The 27,024-nt window shown below is 48.7% G+C and overlaps 1 protein-coding gene and 1 long non-coding RNA gene across 2 annotated transcripts in view; one reads left to right on the top strand and one right to left on the bottom strand.

Moving 5' to 3' along the window:
- The window catches only part of GRIK3 (glutamate ionotropic receptor kainate type subunit 3), a 314,080-nt gene that overhangs the window by 252,955 nt on the left and 34,101 nt on the right, over positions 1-27,024 (bottom strand). The gene's annotated exons all lie outside the window — the stretch shown is intronic.
- LOC142819956 (uncharacterized) lies at positions 10,799-23,138 on the top strand. Its single transcript, XR_012897646.2, has 3 exons — positions 10,799-10,967; positions 19,696-19,786; positions 22,692-23,138. It is a non-coding gene; the product is annotated as an uncharacterized LOC142819956 (long non-coding RNA).

Below are 27,024 nucleotides of genomic sequence, written 5' to 3' on the forward strand. Positions count from 1 at the left end.
ATTTAATTTGATGACCCCTAGTTCTTATATTGTGGGAATAAGTAAATAACTTTTCCTTATTCACTTTTTCCATACCAGTGGAAACTTACTCACTTTTCACCACCCCACTCCTTGTTGTTTGGGTCACTCATTCACTGACTAAGCCGTTCTTAGTCAGCAAGGCAGAGAACTCTCAAATGGAAAGGATTCAAAGCATTTTTTCTCTCCTGACAGACTGACAGCTTAGTAAAGCCAAACAAGTAGCAGAGCCAATAGTCCAGCAATGGGCATCATTTCTACAGAGGGGCCACTTAATAAATTTTGCTATGTGATCGGGGGCAAGTTCCACTCCTGGAAGGGGCGGGGCCTAGGGCAGAAGGGGCGGGGCTAGGGACTAGCCTCTCCCCAGATTTGTGTGGGGCTGGAGGTTTTGAATTAAAAACACGTCAAAGGACTTGCAGCACCTGGCTCTGTGGCTACCACATTGTCTGGCAGCTGCCTGGAGTCACTGCAGCTATTTAAAGGGTTTGCGCTCTGGCCTCTGCCTGGATAGCACTGCAACTGTGAGCCTTGAGCCATTTGTATAGGATCCTGCTGCCTGAGCCACAGTCTGGAAATTCAGTGGCACGGGCAACAGGATATAAATAGAAAGTGGCCAGATGCATCCATGGGCCGGGTCAAAGTGTTAGGTGGACCAGATCTTGCCCAGCCCTGCAATAGCCCATCCTGGAAAAATGAGAAGGCTGCACAGGTGTGAAGGCAAGTCACACAACTTCAGGCTGAGATTAATTGCTCCACATAGCAGCAGCCAGGAGAATGAAAACGGCCCTAGTGGGTCAGAGCAATATTCCACCTTGCTAGGGTCCTGTCTCTGTTAGGGCATATCTACACAGCAGCGTTATTCTGAAATAACTTTGCGAGCGTCTACACAGCGAGCCCGTTATTTTGAAATCATTTTGAAATAATGGGCTTCTTACTCCAACTTCTGTAACTCTCATTTCATGAGGAGTAAGAGAAGTTGGAGGAAGAGTGCCCTTTCTCAGACTTCCTGCTGTGTAGACTGTACCAAGAGCAAAAATAAGCTATTTCGACTTAAGCTACCCAATTAGCTTGGCTCAAGTTACGTAGCTTATTTCAAGTTCAGCCCTGCTGTGTGGATACGCAATTTAGTGACTAGTCCCAGAGCTTGAGAGGGAAGCATACAAAACAGGGCACTTGGAGCAATCCATTCCATCTGCCCCTCCCAGCTTCTGCAGTCAGAAATTTAGGGTCACCCTAAGTATGAGGTTGCCTCCCTAATCATCTTGGCTAATAACTAGAGATGGATCTATCCTCCATGAACTTATCTAGTTCTTTTAAAAAAACAGTTATATTTGGAAGCTTCAGGGTGCAGCCGAGTTAGTCTGTACAGGATAAACTTAAAAACAACAAAAGGTCTGGTAGCACTTCATAGACTAACAAAACATGTAGATGGTATCACATTTTCTTAGTTGTATTTGGGACTTCTCAACATCCTCTGGCAATGAGGCCCACAGATTCATTATGTGTCATGTGAAAAAGTGCTTCCTCTTCTTTCTAGGACACCTAGGCTATGTCTAGACTGGCCAGTTTTTCTGGAAAACTTGCCAGCTGTCTACACTGGCCGCTTGACTTTCCGCAAAAGCACTGATGATCTCATGTAAGATTGTCAGTGCTTTTGCGGAAATATTGTGCTGCTCCCGTTCGGGCAAAAGTCTTTTTCCGAAAAACTTTTGTGCAAAAGGGCCAGTGTAGACAGCAGAGATTTGTTTTCCGCAAAAAAGCCCCGATCGCGAAAATGGCGATCGGGGCTTTTTTGCGGAAAAGCACATCTAGATTGGCCACAGATGCTTTTCCGCAAAAAGTGCTTTTGTGGAAAAGCGTCCTGCCAATCTAGACACTCTTTTCCGAAAATGCTTTTAACGGAAAACTTTTAATGGAAAACGAAAATGCTTTTAACAGAAAATCATGCCAGTCTAGACGTAGCCCCACTGTCTATTAACTTCATTATGACCTCTGGATTTTGTTGTGTAGGAAAGGGGTGAATTGCACTTCTCCGGTCACTTTTTCCACGTCATTCATGATCTGATAGACCTCTAAGCTAAACAACCTTAATCTTTTTAGTCTCTTTTTGCACGGAAGCCCATCCATATACTTGAACATCATTTGTTGCCCTCTCTGAACCTCTTCCAGCTCTATTATAGACTTCTTGAGATGGGGTGATCCAAACTAGATGCAGTATTCAAGCTATAAGAGCACCAAGGAATTATATAGTGGTATTTTCTTATTTTCTATCCCTTTCCTGATAATTTCTAGTATTCTGTTAGCCTTTTGGGCCATTGCTACATAGCGAGCTATAGTTTCCAGAGAACTATCCATAGTAATGGGAGAACTCCCCAGCTCTCTATCCTTTACGGGTCACCTGATTAAGCGACTGTACGGCAGTGTTCCCTATTACAGCACAAACTAATGCATTATGTCTTTGTTATGTTAATGTCATACCACTGCACAATTTAAATAGCACTTCCAGAAAAATTAAGTATGTTCATTGACACAATGAAATGTTTTCACCCTCCATGTAACCTTCACAGTTTCTGTACAAAATCTATCAGTCAGTAAACTATTCATCTGCGAATGCTTACCAATTATTATGCTAATGCATTACAATACATTACAGTGAATTCTTTTTAAATGCCAGGAAATGCAGCTGTCTGGCAAGCTACCTCACTATATTATGGAACTATCAATAAACAACATAATATTTGCAACTGGATTTTGACTGCACTGTTAGAGTTATGCAGATTTTTTTTATCATTTGATATTATGAAGTAGTCCAGAAACCAGAACAGCACAATATATTCTTCCTCTACAGGAAACAACTCAGGTATCTACATGCAAAGGAGGATAAGCATTGCAATAGGGGACTTCACCGAACCCACTTGTGACTTTGCAGCATGGTATACCTTACGGAAGGTACCCGGTACCCATAGGAATACACACACTACACTAACACATCAGCTCAACGTATGACCAATCATCTTTACTGGATGATACCAAGTGTTAGCTGGTTCTCACTGGATATAGGCTATAAGCCCAGAGAACCTTCTTAACTATGCAACATCAATATCAATAGCTCTGACTAATGAGATTCCTTTCGCAAAGCACCAGGGCTGCTCCCAGCTGTAAAAAGGGACCGTCTGTTCCAGGGGATTTCAAACTTTTTTTTTCTCATGACCCAGTTGAAGAAAATTGTTGATGCCTCAACCCAACATAATGTGATTGGAGTGTGGACTCTGAAGTGGGGCAGAGAATGAGCGCTTCAGAGTCAAGAAGGGGGCTGTGGCTTTGAGGGGGGGCCAGGAGGGTTGGTGCAGCAGGGGGGCTAAGGCAGCTTCCTGCCTCTCCTGGCACTGCAGACCATGCTGCCCCCAGAAGCAGCTGGCAGCAGGTTCCCAGCCAATGGGAGTGTGATGCTAGTGTTCAGGGGCAGTGCCTGGAGCCCTGTGCGCTCTTCTTCCCTCCCCCTCTCCCACCTAGGAGTTGAGGCTGTTACCAGCCGCTTCTGAGGCACAGCGCTGTCTGCAGTGCCAGGACAAGGCAAGTCGCTGCCTTAGCCCCCCCCCCCCCCACTGCTCACCTGATCCCCATGCAGCAACGAGACCCCGTGCCCGACATTCCACCACCCAATACTGGGTCACAACCCTAAGTTTGAAAACCTCTGCACTATTCTATCACTTGTTTTAGGAGCTTCTTAGTGTTCCTATGAGTTTTGTTATGCCATATATAGTTACATGGGGTTTAAAGCTGGTTAATTTTCTAGAATTAATAGTTTTGGTTGGGGACAAAGAATTGCTGAATTTTGAATTTGAGCAGATTTTTAATAAATTGACTCTAAGGAGAAGATTTGGTGTCTCCTAAATACCGACAAATGTTGAAATGTACTATGCAGATTTTATACTGTGCATTATGCCTGTGTCTGTGAACAGGTGCATAACACCTCACAGTGCTGCATATCATATATATAGTAGCCCATTGTCTGTGCATCTGTAACACTGACGTACACAGCCACGTTCCCTGGCCTGCCCCCTTTTCCCTCCCTCTGTGGCGCGCTGCGCCACTCAGCTGAGCCCCAGTGGACAGGAAGGAGGGCGGGGCGGTGATGTACACGGCCAGAGGGCTGGACCATGTACATCACTGCCCTCCCTTCCCGCCGTGGCGCTGAGTGGTGCACCCCTCAGCCAGGCCACCGCGGGAGAGTGGAAGGGGGGGCAGTGACATAGACAGCCCTGCCCCCTGGCCGTGTAAGTCACCGCCCCATCCCTCCTCCCCCGTGGCAGCCCAGCTAAGCGCGCAACACTCAGCCGAGCTGCCACGGAGGGAGGGGAAGGGGGCGGGCCAGTGACATACACGGCCAGGGGATGGGGCCGTGTACATCACCGCCCCCCTTCCCCTCCCGCTGTGGCACTCAGCTGAGTGCTGCGCCCCTCAGCTGGCTGCAGGGGGAGCCAGCAGTGCAAGGGGCCATTTGGGCTCCCCCGCCGTGGGAGGGGAAGGGAGAGCGGTGACGTACACGGCCCCGCCCCCTGGCCATGTACGTCACCGCCCCGCCCCCCTCCCTCGCGGCAGCCCAGCTGAGCAGGCAGCACTCAGCCAAGCGCCACGGCTGGAGGAAAGGGGAAAGGGAAGGGGGGCGGGGAGAGACGGATGGGAGAGAGAGGCAGGAGGAGGAGGAGAGCTGAGAGAGAGGGGGGTAGGCAGTAGGAGGAGAGAGAGAGAGAGAGAGAGACCGAGTGAGAAGACCTGAAAATCCCATCTTATGACAAGCTAATTGGCTAGTATATATATATATATATCTACACTCACCTGTAGTTTACATACTTTTACATACAGTTAGATATATTTAAACATTTACAGCTGTACAATACTTCATTGAATCTATTAATTTCCTTACAGTGTTGTGCAGAATATAGAAAAGGAAATATGAATGCAGTGAGCCACTGAGCCCCCAGGAAAACTCTGACAGTTACAAAGCTAGGGCTTTTGTCGCTGATCCGTACGATACACTTGCTCTCCTCCACAGAGAGCTGCACACAGAGCACCGGGATGGTGGCAAACATATAAAAGCAAAAAAGCCCAGGCCTAAAGAAAAGGAAAATCCTAATGTGTCAGAGGAGGTGATGCCCAAGGCTGATCATGGTCCCATGCTCGCATGGGGCATTCAGGACTTGAAGTGTGTGGCCAACACAGAGGGGAAAACTGAATTCTGAACGGAGGTGACACATTCGAAGCATCACAGACATCGGGGATGAGGTGATGTGAGTGAGGCACATTTTGCCATTTATGTTAACAGTAATACATGAGTCCAAAGACAGAGGTGGTGGTTTTGCACATACGTGATCTCTGATGGGTGTAATAATCAATCAAATGCCCCTATTGTGGCCTACCGTTAGGATGGGTGAGGAAAATAGCTTTCCCATCCTGAGAGAATTCACAACACTTCAAAAACTTTTGCCATCTCAAATAGGGACAAGAAGTAAAAAATGTCACTTTTTTATTAACTGAAAATGAAAAAAAAAAGGTTCAGTTTAAAGTTTCATTTTGATTTTGAGCTTCCCCACCCCCCACCATGTAACCTTTATTATTGTAAAGTTCCTAAAAAATGGCTGATCTTTTTTAAAAAAGTGTCTACTTCAACAATTCCAACTTTACATTTGGTTGAGCTGGGTGTTCTTCAAACAGTGTGGGTGTTCTGCAAACATTATACATATATAATGAATTGGAATTTTTCAGCAGATCCTTGTCATTGAAAGATTCCTAACCAGCTCTCTCCATTGCTTACCCCTCGGCTTCTTGAAGCTCTGCCATCCCTCTCTCTTGGAGCCTTCCCAAACTTTCAAACTAAGATGGGTTCTTCGAACACTCATTATTGCAGAATGTTTATAAAAAGACGGAAGAGTACAATCGTGTGTCCTCCCAGGTGCTCCCTTGTGATGTGGTAAGGCTGCAGTGACTCTGTCTCTATTTCCCTCTTGATCTTCTGTGACTCTATCCAGTCACCAACACTTTGCTGAGTGAAGTTACTTTGCTACTGGCTAGGTCATGTCAGAGTTCCAGACCTCACACAACCTCCAGTATAAATACCAAGAGACATAGACTCTTCCTTCTGTTCAGGGCTTAGACATTGGCAGACTCTCTGCCCCTTCCAGGCATCTCAACATTTCCATTCTGTCTGGGCTTCTCAGAAATTGTCAGTCAATGGCAACTGAACAAAGTCACACCAAGCCAACCTAGCTTCAGGGAGGCTCAGACAGGCCCTCCCTCGACCCCTGACCTTAGCCAGTCACCTGCTGAGCTGGTCCCTCCCCTTTGAGCTCCCCCTCAGAGCCCCACACTTGCTTCTTATGTCTCTGGGTGGGGCTGATTGCCCCCTTCCCCCCCCCCACACACAGTCCATCAACCATTTCTTGACTCGTGGGGTTTGCACATTCCATGACAGGAAGACCGATGGATGCAGCCAGTCATCCCTCAGAGCATGTCTGGTTCTCTGTTTTCCTTTTCTTGGACGTTAACATGCATGAATATGCTTATTAGAAGCATGGTTATAATTAGAGTATTAAATGAAATAATTATCGCCTGTGATTAATCCTGGCGAGGACAGATATGTCTGAGAGTCTGGAAGGCATGTTTCAATGAGTTCTGAATTATGAATGTTTAATTCCAGTTAACAAGCTCAATAGCTAGAGGTGAAGACACTGGAGAACAGCACGGCTCCCCGTCTCTGAGCAAACACTGGGCCTTTTCGTGCCTGTTTCTTCCCATCGCTGGCCCCTGTGGACCAAACTCTGAGCTGACATCCCTCCTGCGACTCCCGGGGAGAATGTGGCCCAATCTTGTTGTTCCAAACAGTGATTGTGAGTCAGTGGCTGGCCATCCCAGCTGACTCCATGGTCTCACGTAGTTGCCACTCGCAGGAAATACAGCCCCTGACCAAGTGCGCTCATCACACGGCGCACTGCTCTTCGCACCAGCATGGGACCCAGGCCTCTGGCCAAATTCCAGCTCCCGTGAGCAGACACTCTGCCAGCCTGTATTTCCCTCACACGCTGGGGCCAGAGGGCTAAGAGCTTGCTGATATCTATAGCTGGTCACAGGGGGCCTACTGCTCGTCCGCATGCCCAGCTGCCGCTTCACATTAAAGGAGGCTAAAAATGCTTCAGAAACTTAATCATGCCATGGAAGCAATTGCTGTTGGTAGCCGTGGGGGTGTCTTATGACCTCACAAACGAGCGAGAAGAGGCTGCCCAGGAGAATTTCTCTGTAGATCTGGTCTGCACTGCAAAAACTGGCTCCCTTCTCCCCGACCTACAGCACCCTTTGCTTCCTGACCTAAACAGCTGTGAAGCATGGTTATGCCAGATAACTTTGTCCTGCCTGGAGTTCAGAGGGCTGGACTAGAGCAGCCGTTTGCAGGCCTATGATCTCTGCTTTGTTAAATGTCACCCCAAAAGCGGCGACATTTCAACGGTGGCTAAAAGCGATTCGTCATTTCCACCCTGGGGGCTGGGGCTTCATTCGTTTGTAAATCACTTTACATTTCTGTTGGGCACTCCATCCGAGGATCTCAAAGTATAACAGCTCCCTCAGTGAGAAGGTGCTGATATCACACATGGCCCTCGGACCAAAGGCTGCATGACTTTGGGACTTTCCTAATTTACACAGATCCATGTGTTTCTAAATAGATTTCTCCATGGGTACAATCAACACCCATCCTCAAGCTTGCTCTGTATCGCCTCTCTTTCTGGGAAGAGTGCAAGCGCTCTAAGGCAAAGACCCTTGCCTGCAGTGTTCTATAAAGTGGCATGTAGCCATTGTGACAGTGTCAGGAGGCTACAGGGGAGTAGCAAAGGGGAAATATATTAGCCCTAGAGTACAGCTAGACTATAAGGATATGTCTAGACTGAATCCCTCTGCTGGCAGAGGGATGCAGATTAGGCTGGGTGAAATTGCTAATGAAGCGGGGATTTAAATATCCCTAGCTTCATTAGCATAAAAATGGCTGCCGCTTTTTTTTGCCACGGAGTTTTGTCTGCGAAAAGCGGCAGTCTGGAGGGTAATCTATCGCTAAAGAAAGCCTTTGCCAATAGATCCCTTATGCCTCGTAAAACCTGCAGGTTAAGAACATAAGAACGGCCGTACTGGGTCAGACCAAAGGTCCATCTAGCCCAATAGCCTGTCTACCGACAGTGGCCAGCACCAGGTGCCCCAGAGAGGGTGGACCAAAGACAATGATCAAGCGATTTATCTCCTGCCATCCCTCTCCAGCCTCTGACAAACAGAGGCCAAGGACACCATTTTATCCCCTGTCTAATAGCCTTTTATGGACCTATGGTTATATTTGCTTTTACAAGCCCCGCCCCCCTCCCCCGCAGGCTATATTGGAGTGTGGGGTATATAGGGGTGTTTTTACTCACCAGCGGGTTTTTTTAAATCACCGGAGGCTGGTGGTTCCTGGGGCTGCACAGGAACGGAGGGAGTGAGTACTCCCCAGCCCAGAGGATGGTAGTTCCTGCTCCCCCGCCACTTCCTACGGCTGCAGAGGAATCAGGGGGATAAGCGCTCCCTTGCCTGGAGGCTGGCAGCTGCGCAGGAACGGGGGCGGTGAGGGTGAGTGGCTGGCTAATTCCCCCCCTCCCCCACCGCACCATAAATTAGCAAATATACCCCCAGCACAGAAAAGTCTTGTATAGCCCGCGGGTTATACTCGTGCACGGGGTATACAAGATTTTTTTATTGAAATAGAAAAAACCACGGGGTATATTTGGGTGCGGGGTATATTCTCTAAATTACAGTAGTTCTGCTCCATAGACCCCCAGAGCTGGGGCTGAGCTGAAAAGTTTGGATCCAGGTCCTCACCAAAACTCTGATTGATGCCAGAGTCTGGAGTTCTGATTACTCCAGACTACAGCGCTGCATAAGGCCACAAAATTCAGATCCAGACTCAGACACCAACACCCAGCCCCCATGAACTTTTGGGTGTTCAGCTTTTGGGACTGTATTCAGCTCCCCCCAGACAAAACATTCATACATGGAGAGAAGAAACATTTAGACAAGGCCTGGCTATGTGGCTGATGTGAGTCTCTCCAGGCAAACAGCTCTGAGCTAAAGAGGTATATCTATAAGGTAGGTGATTACAATGGCGTTTAAAATTCCTCAAGTCAAAGAGCCATAGACAGAGGCACTTCACAGGCGCTGATACTGTCTGTAAGCAGATCTTGACACAATGTGAGTCAGTAACACAGCTGAGCTCTGACATTCTCCACGTACAAAAAGAGCAAGCAGAGAATCCAGGCTTGCACATTGTTCCATGCTCTTTAACCATGACTGTAATTAACCATCAGGGACTCTCAATCCAGCCTCTACAGGGCCAAAGCAAACACTTCATCATCTCTTCTCCTTACATATAAAAGTTAGGAAGCTGCAGAAGGGAGCAAGTCTGGTTTGGGAATTATGTGCTGGCTTCTCTGTCCATCTTTCAACATAAGTACTGGCCACGCAGTTCAAATATAAAATGAGGCTGTCTTACCTGACAAAAGGTGGCTTGGTTGTATGCACATTGAAAGATTGCAAGCAAGAGAAATCTACTCACTCTATACTATACTTCAATGCATAAAGCTATTTTTGCAGCCTCAGCATTTCCTACAGGACAAGTCAGCCTTTAAAAAGAAAAGGAAACTTACGATGAGCACTCAAATCTGATTCCTGCTGAAGATGCACAAATCCCTTTGAATGGAGAAAGTTCCCGGATGAACTTCCTTCACCCAATACCCAGATCAAAGCATTCAGGATGTTCAAGTTCTCTGGGCTTGTTAGTGCAGGACACAAAAATGTTTACAAGAAATACACCTGGCAGGGCCAGTGTGAAGCATGCGCAGTTGGTTCCCACACCTGGCCCCACATTTTATTATTGGCCCCACCTGCCTGGGCAGCGTGTCATCCCTGAGGGGTGTCCCAAAGCTGCGGGCTGGGTATGGCAGTGGTTCCCTTGCCCGGCAGGGCCCTCAGCCCACGGGAGGAGAGGAAGTTGCCATGGGTAGTAAGGGTGAGATTGCTCCAGGCAGCCCAGCCCCCCCATGCTGCCAGCCTGAGAGCTCTTTGTGTGGACAGAGCCAGAACACCCCAAACCTAGTGTGCAGCCCCCAGTGACCCATTCAAATTAGGGTTCACAAATAATCACACCAGCCCTAGGGCCTGGACTATGTAACTCAGTGGTCCCCAACCATTTGAGGCTGCTGGGCACCAGGGGGTATGGCCGTTCGCCTGCTGGGCGCCAGAGGGTGGGGACACTTGCGCGCCCAGGGGTGGCCCCCCCATAGCTGCATGCCCGGTGCCGGCACCCCCCCCAAGCGCCGTGCGCCCAGGGCTGGCACTCCCCCCATTCGCCGCACGCCCAGAGCGCGGGCGCCAATTTGCGGTGCTCCCGGGGCTGCCGCTCACCGTGCGCCATGTGTCCGGGACCGGTTCCTGCACTATGCATGCGCCACATGCCCAGGGCCAGGACAGCCCCGAGCACTTGGCGGGTGCACACAAATGCCCCCACGGGTGCCATGGTGCCTGTGGGCACCATGTTGGGGACCACTGATGTAACTTATAATCACAAGAGAGATCAACCCTGGATCTCGCAGAACTAACTTCAAAGCTCATTTCTTCATCCTAAAGCTTCAATCATTTTTACACACCCACTAATAACAGCTACCGGCTGCAAAGGAAGAAAGCAAGATTGCTATTTCTATTTTTAAATTCTTTGGAGGCACTCAGTTCCCACGGTGATGGGAGTCATCAGCAGATGGAGAGATTGAATTAGATTAGATAGAAGAATCTGCCAGACAACATGAATACTTTTCAAGAGCATACATAGGATTGATCCGAGCAAGAATGTCAAAATATCTGAAAGTTGCCCTGCTGCCAAAAATGTGAGTCTATGCTATGCTGCAATGGGGTGAGGGGATCCTACAACTGTTTTATTTCAATGTGAACTTAGTGAAAATAATATAGTTTAAAGAAAAAAATGTTTCACCAGCAATGAAAAGTTGCGGAGGATGAAAATATGTGGCAATTGAGAAAGTTTCCTTTGTGTACAAAAAGATAGAATGAAATCTGGTTTAACCTTTTCTTAGCTAGGATTAACACTACTTTGTGACCACTGCGGACGCAACTTTCCTTGCACTGGAGATGTAGTATGTAATTTACAAAGCAAACTATCCATGTTGCTACTGTAAAAAAACCAGGAAACAGGCTGCAGGTAACAAGCAAGGCTGCTTCTAGCAAAATGAGGAGTTGGAGGGGCTAAGTAGAGCCCAGCCAAAACTGAGGAGGTTTGCAGCTGCCGCAAAAGAAAGAGTGTTTGGTGTTGGCCCTATATCTTGAAGCTGAATCCGGTTACATTGGTTCAAAGATCCAATGATCAGGTGAAGAAAACCATAAAGTCTTACATTAAAGGGGAAGGTTGAATCAAGATATGCAACTCCAGCTATGTTAATTAAGAAGCTGTAGCTGACTTACCTTAATTTGAATTTCCCTGCCATCCCCTTGGCGGGAGGCCAATGGGAGCAAACACCCCTGTCCGTTTCCCTTAATCCTCGCAGGAGCAGGAGTCCCGGCCACCAGCAGGGATGCACTCTGAGTTCAATTTAGTGGGTCTTTACTAGAGCCTCTAAATCAAACACCAGAAGATCGATCGCTAAAGCATTGATCTTCATTCTAGTGAAGACATGGCCTTAGAGAACATACATGAAAGGCATGTACAGCTAGCAACTCCCAGTGGTGAAATGAATATACAAATTAAGTGTCTGGAACCTTGTTTCGATCTAATTGATCTAGCATTTCAGAATTGGTGAAAAAGAGCTAGGAGGCTAGGAAAGACAGGGAGGAAATGGTGGATTTCCCTTCTTTCCTGCTCCTGAAAAGAGCCAGTCATTACTCAATGAGTGCTCTGAAACAAGGAGCCTCTGCAGTCGAGTAGGTTGGCCAAGATCTGGAGAAGTCATCCCCTGCCTCTGGTTGGATAGGTCCCTCTCCATTTTGAAGGCCTAAAGATGATGGAGTAGCATGTATCTAACCCTGACACATTCTCTGCATACACTGATGAATAGGAAGTTGCCACATGTTGTGTGCTTCCCCAGAAGTGCCCTCAGACAGCCAGTGGCCTGCTGGTCCTTGCCCTAATTTTCCTCCTGCTGCTCTCCATATCCTACATCACCGGCTGATTGGTCTCAAAGCACTGTAAAGACAGATTCTTTCCCAACCTGGCTGGGACTGAGCTATGCTCGGGATTCTCCCTGGTGGGCTGCTGCCAAGAGAACAGGGCAGCTGAAGAAATTGCTTGGGGCAGGGGCAAGGAAGTGACCATTTGGTTATAAACCATGAGATTTATGTCTCATGAGATGAGCATCTTTCTCTCCCAGGGTATGTCTACACTACCCCGCTAGTTCGAACTAGCGGGGTAATGTATGCATACCGCACTTGCTAATGAAGCCCGGGATTTGAATTTCCCGGGCTTCATTAGCATAAGCGGGGAGCCGCCATTTTTAAATCCCCGCTGCTTCGAACCCCGTGTAGCGCGGCTACACGGGGCTCGAACTAGGTAGTTCGGACTAGGGTGCCTATTCCGAACTACCGGTACACCTCGTTTCACGAGGAGTACCGGTAGTTCGGAATAGGACCCTAGTCCGAACTACCTAGTTCGAGCCCCGTGTAGCCGCGCTACACGGGGTTCGAAGCAGCGGGGATTTAAAAATGGCGGCTCCCCGCTTATGCTAATGAAGCCCGGGAAATTCAAATCCCGGGCTTCATTAGCAAGTGCGGTATGCATACATTACCCCGCTAGTTCGAACTAGCGGGGTAGTGTAGACATACCCCCCAGAGATCAATGTTGCCGTTAGAGTCCTGTTCTAGACCAAGGCTTCCTTTGCAGGATTTCCCCAACATTTTGCTGCAGCCGGCAATCAGATGAAGAACGGGAGACTTTCTGAGTAAGCAGGATGCATGACTACCTCCTGATTAATGGGGAAAGAGCCACTGGGGCCCCTCCAGGACTCCAGATGTTCACAGCAGCTGCAGCACCAGATGTTGATCCATTTTCTCCTTTCCAAAGGCACAGCTGGAGAAGCAGCAGCAGCAGGACATGGGTTACAAGAGGAAGAGGCGTGAACCTCTTTAAATCGGGGTGCACATCCTAGCAAGGATTCCAGCCATGCAGCTGTGTTGTGGCCTTTCGCAATCCAAAGTAGCAGCAGAATCCCATTTGGGCAAAACAGAAATGCTCCTAAGGATCCAGACAGAGGCAGCAGCTGGGTTTTCTTAGAAAGTCCACTTTGTCATAGTCCTGCACGCTGGCAGAAGCCTGCTACCTTCCCAGACACAGACCCCTTCAGCCTCCCTCTAGTCCCAAACCTCCCAGCTTATAGGTCAAGAAACACCCGCGGCAACTGCCTCGCAAGGGTTGTGCTTCATGGTTTGTTTTTTTCTTACAGCCTGGAGCTACAGCAAAGATCACAGCGCAATGGCAGGGCAGACGCACACCGCTCCAGTAGAACACACAGGGAGCTTGTCTGTCCTCTTCCTTGGGTGTGACTCGTCTGTCTGTGCAGGGCGGCTGAGTCCCATCCACGGCAAAATTAAGAAAATGCAGCCTACAGACGTGAGGGGAGAAACTGTCATGAGTCCGATTGTGACAAAGTGTGTGTGTGGGGCGGGGAGGGGAACGATCCACGTGCTAATTACCAACAGCAACAGAAAAGAAACACCCTTTGACTGTGTGAGCACTGGGCACAGAGCATTCAGAACCTGCCAGCAGCCAGTTCCCATTTGGCGGTTTCTCCCCTGATTTGATTGATAGGGTCATTGGCTTTGCAGCAGCATGAGCCCCATTTACAGAGCAGTGAATACCATTAATGCCCAGACAAGCCCCCCTCTCTTTCATTTTGGCAGCCGCTTATTCATTTCCAATATGGCAGGTGGTTTTTAATGGCGGGGGAGAGGGGGAGAATAATACAGCAATGTTTTCATAGGAGAACATTTTTCAGTATCCTCCTAAGTGGCAAATTAATGGTGAGAAAGCAGGAACCTATAGCAGGTTACCACAATCCATGCTTGAAATTGGGCTAATAATATGCCAGAGCAGCCCTACCCATGGGCCACCCAGGCTGGCCACAGCCAGGGGCTGCTCCAGCCTGGTGAAAGCAATCCCTGTCCACAGTGGGTCACCCTCACCTCCCAGGGCTGAAGCACCCCCTGCTTCCGGCAGGCAGAGAACTGCTGCAGCCCCCTTCGGTTAACCTTAACCAGTAAGCATCATCTGTTAAGGATGAAGCTTACCAGTTAACCAGTTACAGTAGGCCCCCGAGATGCGACCGCCCAAGTTCGGACCCCCTGCACTTACAGCCATTTTTGTAAGTGCGGAAGGGGCCAGAAACCCTTGACTTACATCCTTAGCCCGCATTTACGATGGTGCACAGTGCTACCGTAATTGCGGGTTCGAGTTATAACAACGCCAACTTGTGACGCTTCCTCTGGAAGAAATCGCGTCGCAAGTCGGGGGCCTCCTATCACCAGTTAAACATTCACATCCCTAACTTGACCAATAATCAATGATGTGACTTTTCCAACTCATGGCTTTAAAAAAGCATCAGTGGTGTATTTTACAAGGTGCTAAGAATTTAACTGATAAAGGATCTAATTCTCATGGAGGAACACTAGGGTTACATCTACACAGCAGCATTGTTTCGGAATAACTAGTGTTATTCTGAAAGAACATAGTCTGTGTCTACACTACAAGAAGTTATTTCGACATAATGTCAAAATAATGTCCAGACAAAGGACTTCTTATTCCAACTCCTGTCACTCTCAGGCTGTGTCTACACTGGCCCCCTTTTCCATAAAAGGGATGCTAATGAGACACTTCGGAATTGCAAATGCCGTGGGGGTTTTAAATATCCCCCGCGGCATTTGCATGAACATGGCTGCCGCTTTTTTCCAGCTCGGGGTTTTGCCGGAGAAAAGCGCCAGTCTAGACAGGATCTTGAGGAACATAAGCCCTTTCCTTGAAAGTAGGAATAAGGGATCTTCGGGAAAAGGGCTTATGTTCCGCAAGATCCCGTCTAGACTGGCGCTTTTCTCCGGCAAAACCCCGAGCCAGAAAAAAGCGGCAGCCATGTTCATGCAAATGCCGCGGGGGATATTTAAATCCCCCACAGCATTTGCAATTCCGAAGTGTCTCATTAGCATCCCTTTTACGGAAAAGGGTGCCAGTGTAGACACAGCCTCATTGTACGAGGAGTAAGTGAAGTCGGAGGAAGAATGCTCTCTCTCAGACATCCTGCTGCGTAGACAGCACCAAAAACTGAAATAAGCTATTTTGACTTAAGCTAGGCAATTGACGTAGCTCAGGTTGTGTAGCTCATTTCGGATTTAGCCCCGCTGCATACACGTTCCCGTACATGGACAGGTAGACAGAGCCTAGGAAACATTTCCAAAGTGTTTGAAGTAGGCACTTTTCTGCTGCAAAATGGAGCTAAGTAAAATGCAGGGCAACTGAAAACGCAGAGCTCCTCAGCACATGGAATAACGTGGCAATAAAATTCAACTATAAAGTTAAATAATTTACCATAAATATCTAGAGCTCTTGAATTATTCCCTGCATTAACTGCCTATGTTTAAAATGATCTTTGCATTCACTATGTCACAGATGGCAACATCAGACAAGAGAGTCCTTGACAAAATCTAGCTGTAATTATTCCTTCCACAGCTGCAGTTATTTTAATGCCTTTTCAGTTAAACTGAAAGAGACGCACACATTTTATAAATAAGGGCTTTTAACCAGTTTCACAATGAAGCATTTGAAATGTACAGAAAAAAAACCCCAAACCACAAACTTTCCCGACATTCTGAAACCTGCAAGAGCGCGTGCACAGACACACATGTCCACACGGAGCAGCAAGACAACTGTTCTCAGGCCACATTTAGCCATGAAAGCTCAAATGATACTGTCAAGGCCTTAGACGGTGACCAGTGTCTTTCTGGCTACCTCTACACTGGCCCCTTTTCCGAAAGGGGCATGTTAATTTCACAGGTCGTAATAGGGAAATCTGCGGGGGATTTAAATATCCCCCGCGGCATTTAAATAAAAATGCCCGCCGCTTTTTTCCGGCTTTTAGAAAAGCCGGAAAAGAGCGTCTACACTGGCCCCGATCCAGTGGAAAAAAGCCCTTTTCCGGAGGATCTCTTATTCCTACTTTCGGAAAAGGGGCCAGTGTAGACGAGCCCTCTGAGTGGCAGAGACGCAATCTAAGAATTGCTCTTACTGTGGCGCCCAGCTGAAGAGTCATGTCTCTGCTGAGAATTTGCCCCTCAAGAGCAGAGAAGCCCCTTGGGGGCTGACTTGCAGGAGAAAAGCAGTGCTTCAACGAGGGCCAGGCGAGAGACTGTTCAGTAGAAGGAGGTTCTGCTGAAATCAGGTGGTTATTTTTAATTGCTTTGGGACACTGATACAAGTGAAGCCCTGTTTGAAGAATAAACTCCCCCGTCAGCTGCATGACGGATGGACTTGTCATTTGGGAATCGTGCACTATATTCCCAGAGCCGGTGTGCTGCACACACCTCGCCGTGGACACAATGCAACAGGATCTAAGCCGGTGTCACCTCCTCACACGTCGACGCTGCTCAGAGTTATTATTGGTATCACAGTGGCACCTAGAGGACACAATTAAGTGCTGGGCCTGCTGTGCACATGCGCAGGAAGAGCCAGTCCCAGCACTACAAAGACTGCTTGATTTGCCAAGATCATACCCTAGAGCTGGGGCTAAAAGGCCCGTCTCTGCACTGCCAGCCTGGTACCTACCCCTTAGACCACACTGCCCCACAGCAGTTACAGCACTGACACTCCCTTAGAGCATTTAGATCAACCCGCTTGTGCATCTGGAATGCTGGGTACCACTTGACTCCATGGCTGGTTCTATTCATGCCAGTGGGATTACTCATGCAGTGAAGTGCTATTCACAGCGAGTGAGGGCCCTTTGGCTCTCGGAGACTCACACCCACTTTCCAGGAGATCAATTACAACAGCCCCGTTTGCACATCTTGTCTCTCTCTGACTCAGGGTGCTCCATCTTCATCTGAGCCTTGTGCGCTGAAGGAAACTTCGCCTCGCCTCTGACACCGTGTTTAAAAATAACTGCAGGAAGCGGCAGCAAGAACTCAGCAGTCTGAAGCCTTTATTTTCCTGCCTGCTTTAAGCCTTGTGTGGATTTCACCCGGGTTATCAAGCCTACTTCAAAACGAGTGTCTATGGACACATCCTAGGTAGGCTAGTCCTTAAGGAACTGATGGTTAGCAGCAGGGGCCTTTAATCGCATTTCCAGAGATGCCACAGGAAGGACGAAGAGCAGAAGTTGCCCCGCATGCATTCTTCTCACGTGGGTCCAGGTTGCTCGTGGAAGCCAGGACCACACCCTGACACAACCTGCTTCTCAGATCACATGAATGCTGACTTGCTGCTGTTTGCTGACTTGTGTGCTCACCTCAGGATTTAGGACAGGGGCAGGCAATAATTTTTGCAGGGGGGCCACTTAATGAATTTTGGTGCATAGTCAAGGGCTGGCTCCACCCCCAGAAGGGGCGTGATCTGGAACAGAAGGGGCGGGGCTAGGGACTAGACAGCGGATGTAATAGTGTAGTCGATTAACCGATTAACCAATAAGCAAAATCTTACAGGTTAATGCTATAGACTACACACATTTCCCTCTCCTCCCTCCCCATGCCAGTACATTTTTTAGTAGGCTTGCCAGCATCCCGGCTCAGTATTGGCTCACGCTGGGTCCAGGAACTACCCCTGCAGCAGCTCTGCATTTAAAGTGTATTAGGAACCGGGCGAGCAGGCAGCCAGATCAGTTCCGGCTCATGCCAGGTCCAGGAACTCAGACCCTCCCTAGACAGGGGCTGCTGCCACCCCATCTGACGTGCTACGCCTGACATGCCACGTGCTGTCTCTGATACAGTGGCTCCTGGCCTCACCCCTGAGGACTATAGAATAGTCAACTAACTGATAAGAATTCATGAGGTTACTCAACTATTTCATTAACCGATACTTAACATCCCTAGACTAGACTCCCCCCAGAGTTGTGTGGGCCAGAGGCTTTGAAATAAAAACATAGCAAAGGGTTCACGGCTCCTGACTTTGCCTCTACCGCATTGCCTGGCAGCCGCCTGGGAATGCTATGGCCCCTGGCGGGGCAGTGCTGTGACCAGGAGCCATTTTAATAGGATTCTGCTGCCTGAGCCACTGCCTGGAAATTTGGCAGCATGAGCAGCAGGATATAAATAAGAAGCAGCCAGATTCGGTGGGCCGGATTTAGCCCCTGGGCCATATTTTGCCCAGCCCTATTGTATAAGTCTGTTTTTCCATGACTCTCTGAATACAGATTAAATTTGTGACTCTAAAGAGACAATAGAAGACGGTCTAACAGTAGGCTTGGACGGTTCTGATTTTTATCTGTGAATGCTGGTATTAAGGCCCACCAACAGGGGGGACAAAAAGGGCAACTGCCCCAGAGCGACTCAAAAGGGCTGGGCCTCACCACAGCTGCTGCTACTGCAGCAGCAGCTGGAGCCCTGGGCTGCTTAAATCACCACCAGAGCCCTACTGGGAAAGCTCCAGGCAGCTCTGAGGGCTGGCTGTGGAGTACAATATGGTGTGCTCCAGGTGGCGCTGAGGGTGGGCTGTCTAAGCCCTGCCCCTTCCTCCTGAGGCTCCGCCCTGTCCTGAGGCATGGTGCCGGGCCCACCCCTGCCTCGCCCAGGGATCTGGGGAGTCTGTTGTCCCCCTTTTAGTAAACATTGATTTCACCATATACAGACACACATACCAGCAAATAAATATTTCCATTGACAATAATCAAAACGTACAGATAGGTAATGTAAGAAAAATGTCACTTGAAAATGTATTAGAGAAAAAAATCCAGTGAGATAGACTTTTGAATGAGGCTTGTAACAAATGAGCTAGCAAATGAATAGTGAAAATAAGTAGGGTTTGATTTAAGGATGTTTATTTCGTATTTTTTGAAATGTGATGTTGACAATTTGTATTTTCATGGTTTATACAGATTTAACTTTTTTTTACCTCGATGTCTATTATTAAATAATTATTTCACATCCCTTGTTATTCCTACAACTGTGGGAAATCGTGCCGGTAAAAATTTTTAAAAACATCGATTTCTAACAAAATTATTAAAAAATTGAATTCTGCCAAGTACTCCATCTAAAATCAATAGTCATTTTTGTAAAAAAAAAAAAAACCAAAAACTGGTGAGAGTAGCCAACTAATCCTGAGATGGTTTTTATGCTTTATCTTCATGTACCTCAAAATATCAAACTCTGTTATTTAAGATGTTTTTCCAAACATGCATGCTCAAAATTAGGTTTCTAGCTCCATCTTTTGTTACCTAAATCAGTGGTTTTCTAAGTCCGGATCGCGACCCACTACTGGGTTGTGGAATGTCGGGTACTGTGTCACCTTGCTGCAGGGTAAGCTGGTGACCAGCAGTGGTACTAAAACAAGCCTCCCACCTGTCCTGGCCAATGGGAGTTGGGGGGGTGGGGCTTACAAGCAAGAACAGGATATAAAGCCATTTGCATGCCTCCACCTAGGAGCCAAGCCTGCTGCTGGCTGCTTCCTGTCCACTGTGCCAGGAGAGGCATGGAGCACCCCTGCTGTGTAGCTGACTAGGAGTCACCAGAGGTAAGCCTGTGCCTCAGTCCCTTGGCCTGAGCCTTCCCCCATTTGGAGCCCCCTCCTGCATTCCAAATCTCCCAACCCCGGCTCTGCCTCGGAGCCTGAACTCTCGACAAAAGACATAATTGTGTTGGCGTGTGGGCATCAACAATTTTCTCCCACTGAGAAAACCAGTGTGAAAATCCCTGACCTAAATAAAAGTGTCCTTGTGTTTCACAGGCTCTGTGCACCTTGGAAGTGTGTGGGTGGCGAGCATATCCAAAATCCAGCCATTTTTAGTTGGACGTCATTAGATGGATTTAAGAGCTTGACACTGAGATCCTAAAGTTAGGGAACTTCTGAGAATGAACCCCAAGGAACAAGGGGTGGAAGAACACAATTCCCATTGACCTTCAATCGGTCTTGTGGGTCTAAATCCATTAGGCATCTTTGAAAATCACCCTCCTAAAATCAGATTTTAGGCTTCCAAATAAATGGCCTGATTTTTAAAATGACTGAGCATCCAGCAGCTTTCTTTGTGTCAGAGAGGGCAACATTTTTCAAAGTATCCACACAGCAGTCTCTTGCAGTTCCCTGGAGGAGGCAGGGCTTAAGCCCTCTACTTTTGGTTCTGGAGGCAGGTACCTCATCCACTGGGCCACTGGGGGAGGCCCCCAATCTCCTGACATTATGGGTCCCCTTTATCCTTCCTTTGTTCCAAGGGTGCCTGGTCCATCCATCACCAAGCTGGATGGACAGACCTCTCTGGGTAAAATTTTCCAAAGCCTCTAAATCACTTTCAATTAGGTTCCTACTTTTAGGCTCCTAATTTTGAAAATCTCAGGCCTGGGATTAGAAAGAAACGAGGTTCAATCTCCTTGATGTGGAGCCCTTTCCCACCAAGTTGCAGCTCCACTCAAACACAGCAGCGACGCCACACAACCGAAAAGCCTGCAGAGGCCTTTCAATAAAGCAAATCAAATTAAAAGAGGAGGGGAGGGATGGAAGGGTTTTCAAAGTGGAATCCCTCACAAGCTTGGACCTGAAGACCTCCTGGTCACGAGCGCTCCCAAACAAGAGAGGGCTGATTAATGAAGGTTATTGTCGAGGAAGCCTGGCGTTTATGCACAACATTGAAAGGCGCCAACCCTCAATGTGTTCAGTGCCACACAATAACAGATTGTGCGCAGCTAGCCTTAGAAAACAAATGTGCTGTCTCTTACATAAGATTACGGAGCATCCATCACTAGCCAGCATTCAATAACAGAAAACACAAGTGTGCATAATTAGCAACACATTAAATCTAAACAATTAAATGGCAGCTTTGTTTTATGGAGTGTGGGGCAAAGGGGTTTCCAAATTTTTCTTCTTCAAAGCAGGGTTTTTCCCGGTCTTTCTCTCCCCAACCAGCCACTGGGTTTCTCTGAGCTCAGAGAACCCTGCTCTCTGCTACATCACTTCGGAGAAGTGGTTTTGTAACAGAAAGTAACGTTTCGCCTTGTGTTTCTCTCTCACCTCTGCAGCCCTCACTTTGCTAGGCTAGGAACACCGCCACTTTTGACTCCCCACTCCCAGGACTAGAAAGGGCTCTTCTGCCAAGATCTAGGCTGATCCCCTTATTAGATTTAGACTGTAAATGAAATGCAACCGTAGATGAACACAGCTCCTGGCCCCACTGCCTGGGCAGCCCCGGGGGAGGCAGCGGCCCCTCCTCCTCCCCCCCGTGCTGAAATGGGGAAAACAGGATTTTTATAAGATTCTGTATGCACTGTGTTAATGGGCTGCCGGGAACCAGCCTGCCTTCCCAGCCTCTGCAAAATCCCAGTAGCTGCAACAGCACAGATCTGTACTTGGGTTTTTTTCCCCCTGCCTACCAAAGGAAACAGGGACATCTATTTCCTCTAGGCAAACTGACACTGCACTTGTAAATCCATTTGGTTTGATCTGCGGTTCACCACCGCTGAGCAGCGGCAACAAATTGGAAACAGAGGTGTCCAGACACTGACTTGGGAAAACAAAGCGTGGTGCTCTGTGTTGCGAGGCACACAAGCCATTTCACAAGGCTCTGTTTAGAGGGGATTTAGATGGATGGCAGCAGCCTGCCTCCAAAGTCAGTGATCCTCAAACTTTTTGGCCCGTGGACCACCTGGCTCAATGAAAACCTTTCAGTGGACCACCCGTTGCTAATGGAAACTCGCCATTAATTACATAATTACACCCAAGCCATTTTGCTAGCGCTGCCACTAGGGAGAATGATTTAATTTCAATTATTAAATGGATGAAGAGTTTTAACTTTCTCAGGGTATGTCTACCTTTCTCAGGGTATGTCTAACTTTCTCAGGGTAGTTCGAACTAGCGGGGTAATGTATGCATACCGAACTTGCTAATGAAGCCCGGGATTTGAATTTCCCGGGCTTCATTAGCATAAAGCTGGCGCCGCCATTTTTAAAAGCCGGCTAGTGCGAACCCCGTGCCACGCGGCTACACGCGGCACGGGCTAGATAGTTCGAACTACGTAGCCATTCCGAACTATCTGTACTCCTCGTGGAACGTTCAGCTCTGGGGTGGGCACAAAAATGAGGGGTTCAATGTGTGGGACAGGGCTGCCAGTGAAAGGGATAGGGATGGGGATACAGGATCTGAGCAGGAGGTGGGGGGCAACAAGGGGTGAGAGTGTGAGGTCTGGGTGGGAGGTAGAGTGCAGAAGCAGGCTGGGAGTAGCTGGGGATAGCAGTACTCCCAAAGTGCCAGGCCCATGGTTAAAAAAAAAGTCTGTGTCAGAGCTGAGAAGGAAACCTAGATCTCCTGGGTACCAGCCATGTCTGCTAACCCTCTCGTCTTTGCTGAACATGTATTTATAAAACACAGTGCTGTCTTTTAAACGTGTAAATGTAAATGGCATGGAATCTCTCTCCTCTGCTTCTGCCCCCAGATGTGACGTCTGAGTCTCCGGCTGATAATCAACAGAGAGGCGTTTCTAGCACGAACTAAAAACTTTGGCATGTCCCTGGAACTAAGACTCTTCTGTGCAAAAGCTTTTGCTCTTTTAAAACATGCTTATATTCAATTAAAGAAGAAAAGTCACCTGGCTGCATGGCAAGCCTCTGGCCTCACATATGTGCCCACAAGGGTTGAATTCAGCCTGTCCGGTGAAAGCTGGCAGAAGGCACAATAATAATGCAAAACACTCCAGTCTTATAATTACAAATTGGAGGAGTGATCTGTATGGAATGCTGCCCAGAAGCCAAGATTGGAGAGGGAGATGGGGGGAGGGGGTCAGTATATTCACGGCTCTCCCATTTAACGTGCAATATTTTGTCCCTAATTCCAATCTCTCCTGTGGCCCCTTTGCACTCAGCAAAGGGCTGCACAGGTGGTGAGAGACCCCTTTTGGGAAACAGCCTTACTTGCCCTCCGATCAGAGCCTCAGCACCGCAGGGGCGCTGAACAACCTTAACCCAATCAAATACCAATTTCTGCTAAGCATCCTGGTGATCTCTAGCATTTGGAAGGTGTAAAATAGCAGAAAGCACCTCCAGCCACCAATCTTCCCTCTAATTTTTTTTTATCTGTGTGCAGAATAAATTTTATGTGCACCAAGACGTGTCAATGTGCACCACCAGTATAAACACATGCTGCTGGCTGTGGGAGCTATCGGCACTCTGCTAATCAGCTGGGTCTCCTAGGTCACCGCCCAAGTGCTCAACTCATACAGAATACTGCAGGTCACCCTCTCCGTGCTCAGTTCCTCACTGAACCATAACCTGGGGCCTGCATAGCTTACTCCTGGGCACATATTTGCAAGAAACACGTTCTCATCAGATAAGCCAGAGCGGTGTCAACTGGAAGAAAATCTCCTTGTAATATCACAAGACAAAAGCCCAAAGCCCTGATTAAAAACCCAGCCGTAATGCAAAAATATATTAGATATGTGCTGCTTCAGTATGATAGTAACAAATGTGCAGCCAGGAAGAGACAGATCATGGGAATCTGACTCGAAAGGCAACTGCTCTGGAGTTTAGTATAGTCACCTTTAGAATGAAGTGTCTCAAATAGGGATTTAATTGGGATGTAATAGGGCACACTATTGTACGTTGGTTAAATACCAAGGGATTACTAGGAGCATATTTTTAAGGTTTTATAGCCCTGCATCTAGTAGGTAGTTATTCCATGTCAATAAATACTGTTGAAAAATCGAAATTAAATATGCAGTTAAGTATATGTAAGGTGTTTGATTCTCAAAATGCCTGGAGTTGGAAGTGTTTCAGGGTATAAACTCAGGCTGCGTCTAGACTGGCATGATTTTGCAGAAATACTTTTAACGGAAAAGTTTTTCCATTAAAAGTATTTCTGCAAAAGAGTGTCTAGATTGGCATGGATGCTTTTGCGCAAAAAGTGCTTTTGCGCAAAAGCATTCATGGCCAGTATAGACGTGATTTTGTGCAAGAAAGCTCCGATGGCCTTTTTAGCCATCGGGCTTTCTTGCGCAAAAAATTAAGGTGCCTGTCTACACTGGCCCTCTTGTGCAAGAGGGCTTTTTCCCGAGCAGGAGCGTCAAAGTATTTGTGCAAGAAGTACTGATTTTGTACATTAAAAAGTCAGTGTTCTTGCGCAAATTCAAGCAGGCAGTGTAAACAGCTAGCAAGTTTTTGTGCAAAAGCCCTTTTGGGGGGGCGGAGCCACCCCACGACCACTATCCACAATTCATAAAGTGGCCTCCTTGCAAAAATGATTGCTCAGCCCTGACTTAGAAGCATGTGTCTCCTGCCGTCACCAAACCACCAGAAAGGAGCCCACGCGCCCACGAAGAGCAGGGATTAGCTGGGCTGCCATCAGGCTGGGGATCTCTCGGCAGCATCTCAGCGAAAGGAGGGGGTTTGCAAGGTGGAACTTGGAGAACAACAAGCAGAATGGAGGCTGGTAACCATGACGATGAATAATTTAGGAACCACTTAACCTTTCTGCTAAGGTCCGTCTAAGCTGCTTGCTGTTGACTGAAACCCGGGTCTCATTCCAAAGCATGGTCGTTGTGCCCTGGAGACTGCCCTCCCCCACTGGTGGTGCAAGGCTGGCTGGCTGCACTCGCTCCCCGGAAACCTACATCTCCGGGGGTATGTCTACACTACCCCGCTAGTTCGAACTAGCGGGGTAATGTAGGCATACCGCACTTGCAAATGAAGCCCGGGATTTGAATTTCCCGGGCTTCATTTGCATAAGCGGGGCTCCGCCATTTTTAAATCCCCGCTCGTTCGAACCCCGTGCCGCGCGGCTACACGCAGCACGAACTAGGTAGTTCGAACTAGCAAGCCATTCCGAACTATCTGTACACCTCGTTCCACGAGGCATACAGATAGTTCGGAATGGCTTGCTAGTTCGAACTATCTAGCCCGTGCCGCGTGTAGTCGCGCGGCACGGGGTTCGAACGAGCCGGCATTTAAAAATGGCGCCGGCCGGCTTATGCAAATGAAGCCCGGGAAATTCAAATCCCGGGCTTCATTTGCAAGTGCGGTATGCCTACATTACCACCCTAGTTCGAACTAGGGTGGTAGTGTAGACATACCCCAGGATGGGCACAGCTCGCAGAGGAAAACAGGGAGAGGGCTCTGCATGGGGCAAGCCAACTGGGGAGGTTTTGCTAAGGACCCTTCTGAGTCCAGCTGCTCGCAGTCCACGAAGGAAAGAGCATGTGCAGGACACATCACTGGGCTCCCATGGGCCTGCACCTCCTTCTCCTGCCCAGGGTGGGGTCCTACCCAACACACCGGGGAAGGGGAGCAAATTGCCCTCTTTTTGCAGCAGGAAGAGGGTGGAGCCGAGATAGGTGGGAGAAGTCACTGGCAGGGCGGGGCCCTTTGCAGACTCAGGAGCAGCCATTATAGAACTAGAGTTGGTCCGAACATTCAGAGTCATGAAACAAAGGTGTGATGCCCAGGGTTCTGGGTGTGAAATTCTCTCCCCAGCCACCCACCCCGTGCTCCTCCTATGCCAGGCGAGCTGAAGGCGATGGCATGAGGAATTGATGTGCGTGTGCATGCGCTAGAGCAGGGCCAGGCAAAATACGGCCCACAAGCTGGATCCGGCCCACCAAGCTGCTGGATCTGGCCCAGGGGCTCAGCGGGAGCCTCAGTCAGGCTCCCTGCCTGCCCCGCCCCCGCACGCTGCTCCGAAAAACTGTCTGTGAGGCCCTGCTTCTCTGTGAACAGCTGTGAGCCCCGGGGGAGGGAGGAGAGAGGTTTTGCAGGTAGCCCCTGTCCCAGCACAATCTTGCAGTTCCCATCAGCTGGTTTCTGGCGAGTGGGAACTGCCTGTCTGGAGAACAGGTAGGGCATAAAATATACAGTAGCTCCCTCTCTCCCTCCTCTCAGGCTCACAGCTGTTCACAGATGCATATAGCCCTGCAGCTGGCTGCTCAAAGCAGCCTGCCAGGGCATGGGAAGTGAGGAACCTTCTGGACTGCTGGCCTGGAGTTGCCCAGGTAAACATCTCCCAGCTAGATCTTGCCTCTGGTACCCCAGCTCCTCCCTCCCCCTAACCCTCTGTCCCCCAACTTTTGCTCCTACCCCCACATAAACCAAACCCTCTGCTGCCCCTCCTGCACTCAGACCCCCTCCCAGATCCTTCCCCCCAATCCTCCACCGCGGGTCACAACCCTCTCCTGCCCTAGGTCACAAGCCCCTCCTCTAACCAAACTCCCTCTCAGATCCCATACCCCATCCTGTACCCTAGTCCCTTCCCCCCAAGTACCCTGCTGCATCCAACCTCCATCCCAGAACCCACACCTCCTCCATCCATATCAAAGATGGCCCGTGACCACTTACCAAATTCTTGGAGTGCCCCCCCCATCAAAAGTTATTGCCCACCCCAGAGCTGGAGGAATTCTGGGCAGAGATTCCCAAACAGACAGGAGGGAAGGGGCGTCTGTGATACCTTGCAAGCAGAGCTGTGACAAAGGCAATGATCTGGCAAAGCTTCCAAGTCCTCATTCCTGGCTGCAATTCACATGCCATCCTCCCTGGGCAGCAGAGAGCAGGCAACTAGCTATTCAAGACATAGCGCTTTCATCAGAGGACACATTTCTGGGGCAGCAGGAACTGAACCAGAAGCCGGGGCCGCTGAATGGCAGCTGAAAAGCCTGGTCTGTATCACGTGAGCTGGGCTGCCTTGCTGGGGTTGGAACAGACTCACTTGCTCTGTGGATCAGACACAGACAAATGGCATGGTGCATACGCCGATCCGAGGGCTACCGTCAGAGGAGCACTGACAGA

The sequence above is a fragment of the Pelodiscus sinensis genome, chromosome 26 (genome assembly GCF_052426305.1).
Source record: "Pelodiscus sinensis isolate ZL-2025 chromosome 26, ASM5242630v1, whole genome shotgun sequence".
Taxonomy (NCBI): Eukaryota; Metazoa; Chordata; order Testudines; family Trionychidae; genus Pelodiscus; species Pelodiscus sinensis.